This window comes from Trichechus manatus, unplaced genomic scaffold, assembly GCF_000243295.1.
Source record: "Trichechus manatus latirostris isolate Lorelei unplaced genomic scaffold, TriManLat1.0 scaffold00019, whole genome shotgun sequence".
Taxonomy (NCBI): domain Eukaryota; kingdom Metazoa; phylum Chordata; class Mammalia; order Sirenia; family Trichechidae; genus Trichechus; species Trichechus manatus.
The window spans coordinates 6,062,863-6,078,591 of NW_004443955.1; the positions used below are offsets into that span (position 1 = coordinate 6,062,863).

The following is a 15,729-nucleotide window of genomic DNA, read 5'->3' on the forward strand; positions in this document are numbered from 1 at the left end:
AGGACATTACGCTGAGTGAAATAAGTCAATCACAAAAGGACAAATATTGTATGAGACCTCTATTGTAAAAACCCATGAAAAAGTTCACACACAAAAAGTAACAATCTTTGTTGGTTACAAGGGAGGGGAGGAGTAGAGGGGGATACAGTAAATCAACAATAGAGAAGTGGTATCTTTGGTGAAAGGTAAGAGAGTACACAATATTGGGGAAGCCAGCACAACTTGTACAAGGAAAGGTCATGGAAACTCCATAGACACATCCAAACTCCCTGAGGGACTGAACTGCTGGGAGGAGGACTGTGAGGACCATGGTCTCGGGGAACATCTTGCTCAATTGGCATAAAATAGTTTATAAAGACAGTAATCTACATCCTACCTTGGTGAGTAGCGTCTGGGGTCTTCATATCCTGTGAGCAGCCATCTAAGATACTCCACTGGTCTCACCCCTTTGGGAGCAAGGGAGAATGAAGAGAACAGGATACAAGGAAAAGATCAGTAAAAAGGACTAATGGACCACAGCTACCACAGCATCCACCAGACTGAGTCCAGCACAGCTAGATGGTGCCTGGTTACCACCACTGACTGCTCTGACTGGGATCATAACATTGGGTTCTGGACAGAGCTGGAGAAGGATGTAGAACAAAATTCTAACACACACACACACACACACACACAAAAAAAAAAAAAAACAGATTTACTGGCCTGAATGTGACTGGAGAAACCCCGAGAGTATGACCCCCAGACACCCTTTCATCTCAGTGGTGAAGTCACTTCTGAGGTTCACCGTTCAGCCAAGGATTGGACAGCTCCATAAAAAAAAAATGGGACTAATGAGGCACAGCAGTCCAGCGACAAGGACTAGAAGGCAGAAGGGGACAGGAAAGCTGGTGATAGGGAACCCAAGGCTGAGTAAGGTCAGTGGTTGTTACCCACTGTCATAGGGCAACATGTGTCCTGTTTAATGAGAAACTATTTTGTTCTGTAAACCTTCATTTAAAGTGAGAATAGCAGCCCAAACAGAAAAACGTATTCGATGTTGCAGAATTGTGCATGTAGAAATTTTTAAATGGTCTATCTTTGGCTATGTATATTCCCCCCGCAAAAAAAAGTCACGAAGGGAGAGTGTTGATATATTCTGGGGTTGTTAACCAATGTCATAAAACAATATATGTACTGTTTAATGAGAAACTATTTGTTCTGTAAACCTGCACCTAAAGTACAATAAAAATAAAAAATATTCTCAATGAAAATGATTAACTGTAATACTAATCAAATGAAGCATCACCAGCAGTAAGATACATCCACATCATGTGCCTCCTGATGATGTACTGAGAAGGGCACATCATTCCTGTTGTACTCTTGCTAGCAATGCACAGCCTTAATCTAAACTGACGAAAATAAGACAAACGCACATTGTGGGACATTAAAAACAGCTGTCAGTGAGTCAATTCTGACTCATGGCAATCCCATGTGTGTCAGAGTAGAATTGTATTTCCACAGGATTTTCAGTGGCTGATTTTTGAAAGTAGATCACCAGGCCAGGAGAACATCACAACTATATGCAATGTGGAATCCTAAATTAAATCTTGGACCAAAAAAATGACTTTAATACTGGAAGTTTGAATAAGGTATGTGAATCAATTAGCAGTACATCAATTTAATTTTCTGGTTTTGGTAACTTATCGTGCATATGAAAGAAAATATAAGTAGAAGCTAGGGCCTATAAAGGAATTATATAAAAATTGCATTGCAACTATTTTGTAGGTAAAAAAAGTATTTCAAAGCAAAAAGTAAAGGAAACGATGCTAATCCTCAACTCTTTCCAGAAAAGCCAGTAAATCAAATACAAAACCGTGACAAAAACAGAAGAAAAATAATGCTACAGGTTGTCAACTCTGGAACATTCCTTCAGAAACTGCAAATAAAATTATAACAATTACAATGAGGGAGTATTTCAAAATAAACTTAGTTCATTCAGTCACAGAATGCAAGAAATGTTTCATTTCCAGAAATATTGTTCAACCTTATCAGTGATTATAAAATCAACTACAAAATGCTGAAGGCATTTTTATTAAATCTGTCACCCAAGTTGATGAAAATTTCTTAATAAAAGGATGTTTTCTAAAACAAACCTCAAACCAAGGCTACTGGCATTAACATTCAAATAGTCAAGAGCACTTTCTACTACTTATACTAAAAGTATTACTAATTTACTTTATCAAGATAACACTGATAAACTGTGAGAAAAGAAACACAATTTTAGAAATCCAATGAAATACTGTTAGTAAAAATGTACAAAAATGTCTTTCATATATTATTAAGAAAATAAATTGAGTAACAACAATTCTAATCATTAAATTACCAAAAATTAATCAATCTAGGAAATGACTGGAAAGGGATTTTGGAAAAAAAATTAACAATGAAGTTGTGCTATCAATATTCCAATTCAATCATTTGATAAAAACGGAAAGACATACCTTGTAGTTGGTTAAGAAGACTCAATTTTAAAGAGATCTAGTCTCTCCTAGTTAATGTATTAAATTTGGTGCAAATGAAATTAAAACTGCATTTCTTTCCATCTTGCAAAATAATTTTAAGCGTCAATTAGGAGGAAAACGTGATTATATACACGGGATATTCTGAAAAAGAAGAGACACAAGATAGAACTCAATAAGGTAGAACAGACAGTATAAATCACCAGTCATTAAGAAGTGTCAATAGAAGGCAAGGCAACCAAATAGAAGTATAGCCAACTTTATGTGGACATCTTCTATATGATTACGGTAGAACTCAATCACTTGCTCAAGATCAGACTAATACTTTGGAAATTTTAATGCTTTAAAACAAAAATAATGACTAATACAAAAATAAAATGACAAAAAATAATTCATAAAAATTAAATACAGACATGTTTCTGGTTTTTAAAGAAAAGCAAAACTCAGAAGCTATAAAATGTAATATGGTTATATTTAATACATAACTTCTGTACAACCAAAACACCACAATGACATAGAGTAAAACATGTTATTTGCAATGCATGTCAATGAAAATCTAAACCTACTTAATCATAAATGAGCTCTGAGAAACCAGTAACAAAGAAACTAATAGTGCAACAAAAATGAGGAAAAGGAAATAATTTAGATGAATAATAAAAGTATGTAATGATAAGTGCTGAATATTAACAGAAGAAAAACAATTTCTTTGTAATTTCACATGGTCAAAGATTTCTGTTATCTAATTATTTGTACAGTTGTAGGAAACACGGAATTCTCATTCACAAACACTGGGAAAGAAGACTGATAAAGATGTCTCTACCGACATCTATCTTACAGATAATCATGCAGACAGGTAAAGCTATTTAACCAAAATAGAACAAGGGGCTCAAAAATATTGTTTAAGAGAAAAAGCATATACAAACACACCCTCAGATAACGTGCATAAAAGAAAATCTCATTCCCATTAGATAATATTGGAGAACTAGAAGAAAAGACCATTAAGAAGTAAAATACTATACTTTGCAAATTTCTACACCTCTGAATTCTTCAAAATGATGGTTTTTTTCAGTGAACATCAGCTTTCTTATACCATTTTCTGATCTGCAAGAAGTGTCCACTGCAGCATGAAAGGGAGGAAACTGCATGCATGAGGAAGGTTATATTTTCATTTTGGTGAAGCTTGTCGTAGAAGCAATGGCATCAGTTTCTTATGCGGTCATTACCTGAGAGAACACAGTGGGAAGATGGCAAAAGATGAGAAGCACAACTTCTAGGATCAGTAGGGGCTAGTAAAATTTTTGCGTAAATGAAATGTAATATCCATTCTGTTATGAATAAACAGTAGGTGGATTGAAATTCCTCTTGGAATTTTCTAACTATAGGAGGGTACCAAAAAACTCAAACCCATTGCTGTTGATTGAGTTCTGACATTAGTCATCTTTCTTCTTATACCTTACTAAAATGGACTGATTTCTCCAACATTATCCTCAGTTTGCCCGGGTATCTTTTCAACTATGTATTTGGTTGCTCGCATATTTAAGTTACTCATTCTATATCCAGTCTACGTGCATTTCAGCACAAGCTACACCACAACGATGCCTAAATATTACAATGAAATTAAGAAAAGTAGATCAGTTCATTTAATGAGAAAAAAATAGTAATTGTACTAAGAAAATACAGGATCTACGACAGATCTTGGGAAAAGATAGAGCTCTTAAACCATTATTTCACCTGGCCATCAAAGGTCAACCTTCTATTTGGTGTAATTTAGCCTAGGAAAAGAAATATTTTGTGATTAAAACCTCTCCTTTGAGGTTATCCTTTGGTTAACAGGCAAAATGTCTGAGGAAGACTGTTGCAGGAATTTCGCCCTCTTGACAGCACATCCCAAGCAGTAACTTCCCAGGGGGCATAGAGGAAATTAAACAACAATGAGAAACATGCTACTTTTGATTTAATAGTAAATACACTGGAAACTGGGAATTCACTATTCGGTAGAACAATATTATTGGTTTCAATTAGAAACTGTCCCCTTCCACTCTACACACTTCCACAGCTATAACTTTGTTTCCATATCAGCATATTGCATTTGGATTCCTCTCTTTTGCATTTCCAAAAGTGACTTTATCTCACAGATTATGTCTTTCATTCTTTATTTCTTCTCTTTTATCTAGTTTACTCCAAAAGTCACCAAACGTAATTCAATAAAACTTTAGTCTATACCAGGCAATGATTATCAGTGCTTGCTGAAAAGTATCTGAAAAATTCAGATTATACGAAATTCAGATTGTGTGAGAAGTGGATTTCTGAAAATCAATTTAGTAATTTCTCTCTATGGGGTAAATACAGATTATTATGTGAGCACTGTGGAAGGAACTTCAACATAAACATGCCTAATGAGGCTCCACTGGTACAGCTCTTAACTACTATGTCTTCTTTATCTAGTACTTCATGTTATTCTGCAGTCACCTTAGCATTTTCACATCAAGAGATGGAGCCTCTACCCTAGAACATGACAGAAGTGATGCTGTAGACTTCTGAGAGGAGGTTAAGAACAGCCATTCAGCTTTCACAAGGTTCTCTTTGAACACTCACTTTCCATCTAGATGTTTCCTCTGCAAACCCAGCTGTGTGTTGATGCTATAGTGGAAAGCCTGCCCTGAGGCCAACATCAAGTCATCCCAAACCAGGTGACAGACATGTGAGTGAAGTTTCCAGATGATCCCTTAGACATTCTGGGAACTGTCAGAAATCCTGACCCACTGATTCAATAGACATAACAAAGTGATTGTTGTTTTACGCCACCAAGTTTCACAGTAATTTGCTATATAGCATTATATAATCGGATTTCAATGCCTACTAGCTTCCACCAAAGTCATCAAGATTAACAGCAGGATAATTTATAAACAGTCCTTCCCCCTACCCCTTCATCAAATGAGCACTCAATTACTTGTAAATCTTATTGCCAAAGGGTATTTTTGATACCAGAAATGGTAGTGAAGAATTCTTGAACGAGGAATACTGCAATAGGTCATTCACTGGTGGTGCTACTCTTGCAGTTAAAAACAAAGACGGCAAAAGTGTTTCTTCCGGGAACTATTACCTCCTGACCTGTAAGGTGAGACACATCATTCTTACAGTACAGGTGAGGGAAGCAGGAAAAAAGATTCATATTGAACTTTGTTAAACATTTCTGTTAACCAATAGGAACAATTGCTCATTAATCAATCCATAGCTGGGTCTACAATCTTATCTGTTCAATATTAGGATGTTTTTATCCATTTACATGAATTTCCCTCTTCACCATAACCCCAAACAGTATTTGTCACAACATAAAAAGTTACTCCATTTCATAATTTCTAATTCTTGGACACTGAAGTGGTCATTTACTTTATGACATTACTTACATTTTAATGTTTGATAACAAGTAAACAGAAACAAGTAAATGGTAAATACAAATAAGTGAACAGAATGAAGACAGAAATAATCCCCAGCATTCTGCTTATTATTGTTCATGTTTACTTTGGTAGAATCTTTAAGTCATGCTAATTCTTTCCCATGACCAAAAATTGTAAAGGTCTGCACCAGTATTATTTTCCTTAAACTAGGCAAAGCCTCACACCTCAAAACAACACTTTTTGGTCCAAAACGTTCTTACCTGTGGTTTGCAGTTAAGACTTATGAATTAAGGGACTCTGTAAGAGGGGTGGCATTGCAAATGTCAGCTGTCCTTAGCTTATTTACAGATATGTATTTTGCTCATCATGATTACCTAAGAAACACGGCAAACAACATAGTGAAGGTGAGTTATGAATGAGGCATCAGAACAAACAAATTTAGATGACTTCACATTCATCAGGTATAGTAAACAGACATAACTAAGTTGACTCAACAAATATGACTGCCCACAGAGATAACCCTATTACTTTCTAATCTTTTAAGCACTTTTAGGACAAATGTTAATAATATTGAAATTTTTCCCTAGAAATTTTGAATTATCTATAAAAATGTAAATATTTATCTGAAATCCTTCTTACAGATTCAACAACTGTAGAAGGAAGTTAACAATCCATTCTCCATTTACTCCTAAATTAAGGGTAACTTCCAACCTATCCCATGAGACCCACATCAAACAACGTGATCTAGTCAATACCCACAAATATGGTATTGTCACTATGAAAACTCAGCCTCTTTAAATATTTCTGTGAAAGATATTTTAAATAACTATTGTCTTCATTCATCTGTCAACCCAAATATAATCTGTTGACACCTACCTCAAATCCCATTTTCTCTTTTCTTCTTTCCATGGGTAATCCAATACTGTTTCACTGTGTAAGACTCTCTGCTGCACTAGTCTCTAAATCACATGCTCTTCATGAGATCATTCAAAAACCGTTCATAATGGCCACTGAGAATACAACGTTGAATACAACAGCCCAACACTCCCAAGATGATAAGCAGGAATAAAGACAGGCATAAATAGGTTGTCTTTTTAAAATTCCCTGTTGAAATACTCTTGAAACTTCAAATGCAGAAAGTAGAAGCAGTCATTTTATTGCCACCTCTTTACAGAACTGTTTAAAAATATTTTAATGTTTTATTACAGATAATTTTCTATTCATAATCATATTATTTAAGATTTTTGTCATATAGCAATATACGTAGACAAAATGTTTAACTTTTTAAATCCAAATATTTATATTTCAAATAGAATGTTAAAATAATCACCATTTTCATTACACTGAGGAGTAAGCATTAGTAAACTTCATAATGATATTAGGCTAATCCCATTCCTCAGGAACAATTACCATTAACATGTCGGTTAGAATATCTAGACGCCTACCTACACAACTCTGCAAAAACTGACAACTAGTTGATGGTTGTTCTATGGTGACATAATGTTTTATAATATATTATGGTATTTTAAATATGAAAATACTACAAATACCCTTCCATTTCAGAATATTATTTCAGTGTATGAATTATAATCACGTTGAACAAACTATAATCATTACCAGATTTCTTTTGATTATTGATATATATTTCAGATGTTCAGGTTATTTGTTATTTTAATCTATAATACACATTTCTCTTAAAATTTTGAGGACTGGAATAGATAAGATCCCGGCAGGAAATTACACCATTTCAAAAGTAATGTACATGCTCAATTTTGATTGTCATTACCAAATATTTTTATTATATTTTGCCTAACACTGGCTAGTATCTTTAAATTATTCTAACTTATTTACACGGTGAGATATAGAACTCTTTTGACATTCATTTGTGATTATCACACAACATACATCCACAGTAAATCTCTTTAAAAACTATCAGAAAAACAAAACATTCATCATCACAGAAGTCATTCTCATGCAGATGTATACACATGGGAACAGATTAGAAAACAAATGGATATAAGAACTGCAATATTTTTGGTTATACCAGTAAAGCAGACTTCTAGAAATGTGTCTAAGCATAGAAATAAAACATAATTACCAGAGTCTTCAAACAGAAATAAAATCTAAATCAGTAAGTTAATAAGAATAAGGTAATAGTCCTGAAATAGAGCAGTTATCAGATCTGTACTAGTTTTGTGTTATGTGTGTATATATTTATGATGCATATGTATTATTTATACACAGATATTCATCTATATATAAATTTTCATAAGTACATTCACATAGTATAGAAAAATAACAATAATTTTAATCATTTGAATGTCTTTTAACTTTGTGTGTAGCTCTAATTTAAAATGACAATTCCATTCTCATGTCTTCCTCTTTCTTCCTAAAGATAAAATACATCCCAGGGGTTTCTTTCTTGGTTATAAGTATACAATGCTCCCAAAGACCAATGACTACAATCTAAACTTTTCCTCTACATGAAACAAACTCTGAAGACATAGTGGTAAAATCCGTTTATCCTGCTCCATTAAAACTCACGGAACAGACACCACAATGTTATATAGCCTTAAATAGGCCAATTATTATCTATTTTACTGCCAAAAAAAAAAAAATACAAAAGCCATTGTAACTATGATATCTTACAATGAAATATTTACAAATTTATACCCTGTGAGACTCCATTCATCTGGAATAACTAGATTTTTTTAATGGCATTATTTGTTATTTACAAAGTTGTCTTGAATGTTGTCACACAGTCCAATTACATACAAAACAGTATAGTTGAAGGAGGTAGGATACAATTGTCTTTATGTATAAAACATTTCCTATAATGATTATAAAATATATATTTATAGAATGCCCTATGAATAACTCAATACAAGTAGAAAATTATGATTTAGTCATACCAGTTTTTTTAATGTATACAATACAAACACTAAACAATGGTTAATATTAAAACTTTTTCAAGGAAAACAAAAATGGTAAAAATACAGAACTTTTCACTTCTTCTTACTATAACAATTTAATAAGCAGATACCAAAATATTTATACCTCAAAATCCCACAACTTTATCAATTTCATTGGTAAGATATTTGTAGAAAATGATGAAACCATGAAATTTTACAATGGATTATTTACAAAATTATACTTAGTGAGACTCTATACATCTAGAAAGGACTAGATGTTAAAAATTAAAAACTTGTGCCTGCCTCTTATTTACAAAGTTGATGTTGAATATTGTCACGCAACCAAGGGAGCACATACAGAAGAGTATATAGCTGCAAGAGGTAGTATAAAATCTCTTTAATAAAGTCATCTATATCATGAATGTTATCAGCAAAACAATAATATCACATTGGGAAATCTGATACATCCAGAATGACCAAATGAAATATTGTCTTCATGCACTTCACGTTTTTTTTTTTTGGGAGGGGGGAGGAGGAAGTATACTATTTATACAATGTAAAACTTTTCTTCTACATGAGAACTTCACTTTTTATTTTCTCCTTCTCCTAACAATCAAATTAATGTATGATAAATTCTGTATAGCTCCAAGAGCCTGTTCATCAATGATCAATTTCATTGCCAAGTCCATTGCAACAGACAATAGAAATACAAATTTACAACGAGAAACTTATAAAATTATACTTTAAGAGACTCTCGATACATCTAGAAATACTAGATGTTTAAATTTCAAATATTTCGTTTTCCCATTATTTACACAGTTTTCTTGAATATCGCCATGGAACAAATGAACATTGAAACATAGTCTATAAGATGTTCTTTACAAGTCTCTTAAAGAGGCAGAGGAATGTTTATATAAAATGAACTTGAAAAGCTTAATTTCAGCCTAAAAATTTTCCTCTAAATGATTATGTACGGCAAAAAACCTTTTTAATCATCACTCTGTCTCCCATCCTGACAGGAAGAATACAAAATAATAAAAATATATCTCGAAGAGACTTTTGTTAACTCAACTTCCCAGTAATTCATCTATAAATCACAGTGATACAATGCAGACTATATAAAGGTGAACTAACAATCAGTCACTAAAAGCAATTTTTCTACTGTCATTTGTCAAAAATGTTTACAAATATTACAAACACAGCTGTCTAACAATGAACCCCAAAGAGCCACCCATATAGAGTTCCTACAGTCATCTGCAAAAGTTATACATCTCCACCATATTGTTTTAACAATAGGAGGCATATAAAATATATGCATGTTTGCAATCTCTACACCAATAAAGAATATAAAGAACACTGTATATTACAGACATGAGGTCACAAAACAATATCCTTGTCTATACAACTTCTGACAAACCAGTGAACCCCAAGAAGGAAGCTAAAGATTGTAGTGATTAAAAAAAAAACTCTTATATTTAAAAAAATATATGTATATTGGTAATGTCTATACACTTAGAACATTATTTTAAAGAAATATCTAACTACATACACAAAAGTGTAAATATCCCACTCAACAGTCCAGAGGACTTTTCTATTCATCGGTCTATTTCATTTCTAGAAGAAAAAACAAAAAAAGCTTTGCTCTGTAACTTCAGGCAAATATATTTACAAAACACGACAGTAATTTCTGCACATCTATGAAGATACATGGTATTAACAAAAATATCTGACTACTATACACACAACTGTCTAATAACCACTCCCTTATACATAAAGTCACAAAGTAAAAACACATATAGAGTTGATTTAACATTTCTATTGCTAAGAGTTACTTTACTATGTATGTATTCCTTGAAGAGGTATTTTAGATATCATACGAGAAGCTTGTCTAATACACATACAGTCAAATGCTTCCTGCTCTTCCCCATCCAACAGCCTAAGGAACACAGAAGCAAGTCAACAATTAGACCGGAATATGAAAATTATACATATTTGCACATTCACAAATATGAATGGCAGTGATTACTTACGTATTAAAAAAATCTAATTAAAAACTCTCCAAACCCCAAAAAGAAACAAAGAAGAATCTCAAAACCAAACTCGGCCTAAGAAACTCAGGCAGATGCTTTCTCTGCTATATTTATCTTTAGGCAACCAATGATTTTACCCTTTAAATTCCAAAGAAAATTATTTCCAAAAAATTTGACAGAAACTGTGTGCCCAAAAAGTGTTTTTTTTGTTTGTTTGTTTAATGGCATTTATTTTCAATGTAAACAATTCAATAATATACTCCAGCAACCAAATAAATTCCAATTAGACATGGTCTAGCAATTCAACTGCCCAAACTAAAGTGTTTCCACCTGATATTGTCACAAAATACATGCATAGTACTAATCCCTATGCAGATGTTAAAAATGAAAAAAATAACATCTAACATGAATCTATTGGTCTCACATTATCCTCCAGCAACTTAATAAAGATTACAAACTAAAACTTCCTATAATACTTCCCAACCTCCGACAATTCAAACAACACAGATCAGGGCAGGATAATAATTATATTGGCCCAACGAAGTTTCTGTCCTATGACTTTAATAAATACTATTTTATGTATTCACATAATACTAATATGTATGTACATTAATGCATGGATGTATATACATACAAATACAAAAAATATGTATGCCCACAATTCCTACATATCAAAGACTAAAATGTTATGCAAAAACAATTATATATTGTGACTATTTTCTACACAATAGTCTAATAAAACTCCCTTTCAGCCACCCAATCATATAAAACCGAGGTAGCCTGATACATGGGTGGGGGGGACGTTTTCACTATATATTACAGTATCTTAATAAATTTACAAAATATGCAGATATATGAGTTTCTAGGCTTAAAAAAATTATGTAAAAATTGTGATTATACACACAATACAAAAATACCATGTAAGCCCTCAAACCTAACAAACTCAGAAGTTTGATACACAATTTCTAGCCACCCCCAGAAAATCTTGTGAATTATCTGAATGACTATACAACTAGAAATGTGTTTTAAAACAAGAACAATTAAAAATTTCACTGGCAAATGAAAATTTTTCTAACATATGCTATTTCACCACATGCAGAGACTTCTAGATGTTCCACAAGGATCTGGGTCTATTTGTACACATAAACATCCAAAAACCAAAAACAACCAAAGACATACACTGTTACAATGGCATTTCAAACCATGTTGCACCTTATCAGAGAAACACTAATACGTACACTATAATAAACATCATGCACTGTAATAAAACCTAAAAATTAAGACTAATGATCCAAAAGAATACAGAGGCTAGATGTAAACAAAATGGTTCTATCCTAATAATTTGATATTTATTTACAGCAATAGCTATGTATCTAGACAATTACACATAAAACAAAAATATTGAACATTATAAACAAAAACATATGACACTATCCACCAGCAATAAATTACTGTTGATAGACAATGTAACAAATTCACTGGCAAAAGGGGGAAAAAGTATACCTCAGTTCCACATTAGGATGCTTACAATATATATGCAGATCCCCAACATCTGAGCACAGAGTATCAAGAGTACGAGAAGTATGCATACAGAACTCCAAAAGAACCCATCCTCTATCTTCTGAATCCAAATTTTACATTTGTCTAATACAGACAAAGCAGTCTGTACATTGCTCTCGGCAACCAACAAAACCATAGACGGTCTAACAATGTAAATGGCAAAAAGAAATGCAAAATGTGGGTCACCTCTATGTTTCATAATTTGTCTATTTTATACAGAGTAATACAAAAGTCTACCCAACCCTGAACATCCATTGAGGCTGTACTCTTGTACATCAATACCATTGTTAAAAGGAGATCTATACCATAGATTTTAACAGAAAGACCATTTAACAGAAAAAACAACATCTACATCCATGAACTCCACACATAAAGTAGTTGCCTTAATAAGTTTTTCTGTTATATACAGAACAGTGGCCCCAAAAAACCTATAAATTAACCCAATCAAAGTACGTTATTGTGTATCAGAGATATGCTAACAATCCTATTTCCAAAATGATTCAGGAAATATTTCTTCATCAACAAAAAGTATTTAAAAAAATTTCTTCTGCCATACCATATGCTATGAACTCATTTCCAAAAAATATCACTTGTCATGTTAGCAATCTCAAGGAAATGTCACAAAGCAATTACTCATATTTGATTACTTAATATACAGTATTCTCAAAATACACATAAACAGCTAAAATAATTTTTTTCTAATTTACCTACAAAACGTTTTTCATGTCATTTTCTTTTCTGCCACCCATACACACTCATGACTTCAGAATTGTGTATAGCTTTAAAAGATGGCCTTTCAAAAATGTCTGGAAGACAATTTTACCAAGTCTCTTAAAGCTTCCTTATGAAACCAGCTCTATCACATCAACCATTAAAATTATCTGAAAATAGCTTTATATTCATAAATCTAGGCCTCTATGCTTGAATATTAGACTTCAAAGATAAAGAAAAAAATATAACTATTACATATCTAATTTCATTCTCCGATCTCCTAACATCCAACAAACAATTCATACATATTATCATTTAATTAGTAGTTTATATTTCATTGAAACAACACTGTCCAAAAAATAATCTCCAAGTATTTAAACAACAAATTGGCAAGGGTACACACATATAGAAAAGTAATTTAATATGATTTTAAAATTTAGAGCTGTTTTTAAAACTAACATAGATCAATTTTTCCAAGGGAAGTCAGCATTTCATAGCAAGAAAAACAAATATTCTCGGTTTTTCTCTTTCCAAATCCAACGATTACCCGATGAAATGTAAACACTTGAAAGGCAAGATGAAGTTCACCTTAAGTTGAGGATGAATAAATCAGTATTATTTTGTCCATATTTCTGTAGCTGGGTGAAGGGTCTAGCTGACTTCTTCTCTTTCTATCCATAAATTCCTCTAGGGCTGGGTTATGTCTAGTTGATATTGTCCAGTGTAGCCCAAATATTTCAAGTTTTATGCATTGGAAATAATTCTAAACTGAAGAGATACTCTTTAGGCACTTGCCAAGTTGTGACACAGGGGCATTTTTGGGAGGAATCTGGAGTAACAGATCCTGTCATGATGCTGTTAAGACCAGGTGATGAACACAGAGAGGAAGATCTAGAGAATGGCTCTACAGCAGGGCTCAGACCACAGGCGCCTTAGAGCAGCAGGAGGTTTAGACTTCCACAGCAGTCCACGATTAAAATCCTCAGGATGCTCCAGAAGACTTTAAAAACTATAACTCCAAATCTGCCTAACTCATCCTTCCATACAAATGTCTGGAGATTCTTAGGGGATACAGATGAAAGTGAAGGGATGTCACAAAAGTTATGAATCCAAATGTTCAACAATTAAAAGGGGGCAATTTCCACTTCTTATCTAGGCAAATGATACTATATAATCTTTGTGTTCTTCTCTGATCATTCCTTATTTCTAAAACTCTTGAAGCATGTCACCTGAAGGCTTCTAAAAAGAATGTGGTGAGGTTCATTGTGTCTTCCCTTTAGACTGCTCTGGCAGACAGGTGAATTAGGGAATCTGAGATGAGAATCAAGCTGGGAGGTTGTAAATACAGTTAAAGATGACAAAATCCTCAGCTGGACCTCCAGAACAGACAGCTATCTAATGGAGGGTGAACAGTGTCTGTCATACAATAATCTTGATCCATCTTTCTAGATTCCATTTGTGTCCATTGACAGCTACTCCCTTACCTCCTAGCTATCATGACATTTTACATCTCTACAAAACTGAAAATGTATCACAACTGGATTTAAAAAGATATTTTTGAATGGTTCGTGTGTTTGAGATATTATACATGTTTTCCTGCCAGGAATTTCTTCTGTGATTTATCTGTTAGTATTCATGTCCATTTTTAAAACAACTGTTCAGTACTTATTTTTACACTGAATTGTAAAAGACATTTATGTACATTACAAAAACCAACACCATAATATATAAACAATATATTGTTGTTGCTGTTTTTGTTGTCAGGTGCCATCGAGATAGTTCTGACTCATACTGATCCTATGTACAACACAACGAAACACTGCCCTGTCCTACACCATCCTTATGATTGTTGCTATGCTTGAGCCCACTGTTGCAGCCACCGTGTCAATCCATCTCATTGAGGGTCTTCCTCTTTTTCACTGACCCTCTACTTTACCAAACATGATGTCCTTCTCCAGGGACTGGTCCCTCCTGATAACATGTCCAAAGCATGTGAGACAAAGTCTTACCATCCTCGCTTCTAATAAGCATTCTGGCTGTACTTCTTCCAAGATTTGTTCATTCTTTTGGCAGTCCCTGGTATATTCAATATTCTTCACCAACACCACAATTCAAAGGCGTTAATTCTTCTTTGGTCTTCCTTATTCATTGTCCGGCTTTCATATGCATATGAGGCGACTGAAAACACCATGGCTTGAGTCCAGCGCACCTTAATCTTTAAAGTGACATCTTTGCTTTTTAACACTTTAAAGAAGTCTTTTGCAGCAGATGTGCCCAACACAATGCATCATTTGATTTCCTGACTGCTGCTTCCATGGGCCTTGATCGCGGATCCAAATAAAATGAAATCCTTTACAACTTCAATATTTGTATATTGATATATTGATTGACAATATACTAGAGCCCAAAAATATGATAGGTACTGTCTCAGTTATCTAGTGCTGCTATAACAGAAATACCACTAATTGATGGCTTTAACAAACAGAAGTTTACTCTCTCACAGTTAAGGAGGCTAAATGTCTGAATTCAGGGTGCCAGCTACCAGGGAAGGCTTTCTCTCTCGTCAGTTCTGGGGAAAGATCCTTGTCATCAATCTTCCCATGGTCTAGGAGCTTCTCAGCAC

At 33.5% G+C, this 15,729-nt stretch overlaps 1 long non-coding RNA gene across 4 annotated transcripts; it reads right to left on the reverse strand.

The window, feature by feature from the left end:
- Window positions 1–393: 393 nt before the first annotated feature.
- Window positions 394–14,931, reverse strand: LOC111819804 (uncharacterized). 4 transcript variants are annotated; one of them, XR_002823384.1, is made up of 5 exons: window positions 6,770–14,931; window positions 5,481–6,267; window positions 3,515–3,718; window positions 2,478–2,639; window positions 394–446 (listed from the first exon to the last, which is right to left on the reverse strand). It is a non-coding gene; the product is annotated as an uncharacterized LOC111819804 (long non-coding RNA). The 4 variants fall into 4 exon arrangements; XR_002823386.1 differs by lacking the exon at window positions 394–446 and having other exon boundaries at window positions 1,017–2,639; window positions 5,481–5,606; window positions 6,154–6,267; XR_002823383.1 differs by lacking the exon at window positions 394–446 and having other exon boundaries at window positions 1,017–2,639.
- Window positions 14,932–15,729: the final 798 nt, after the last annotated feature.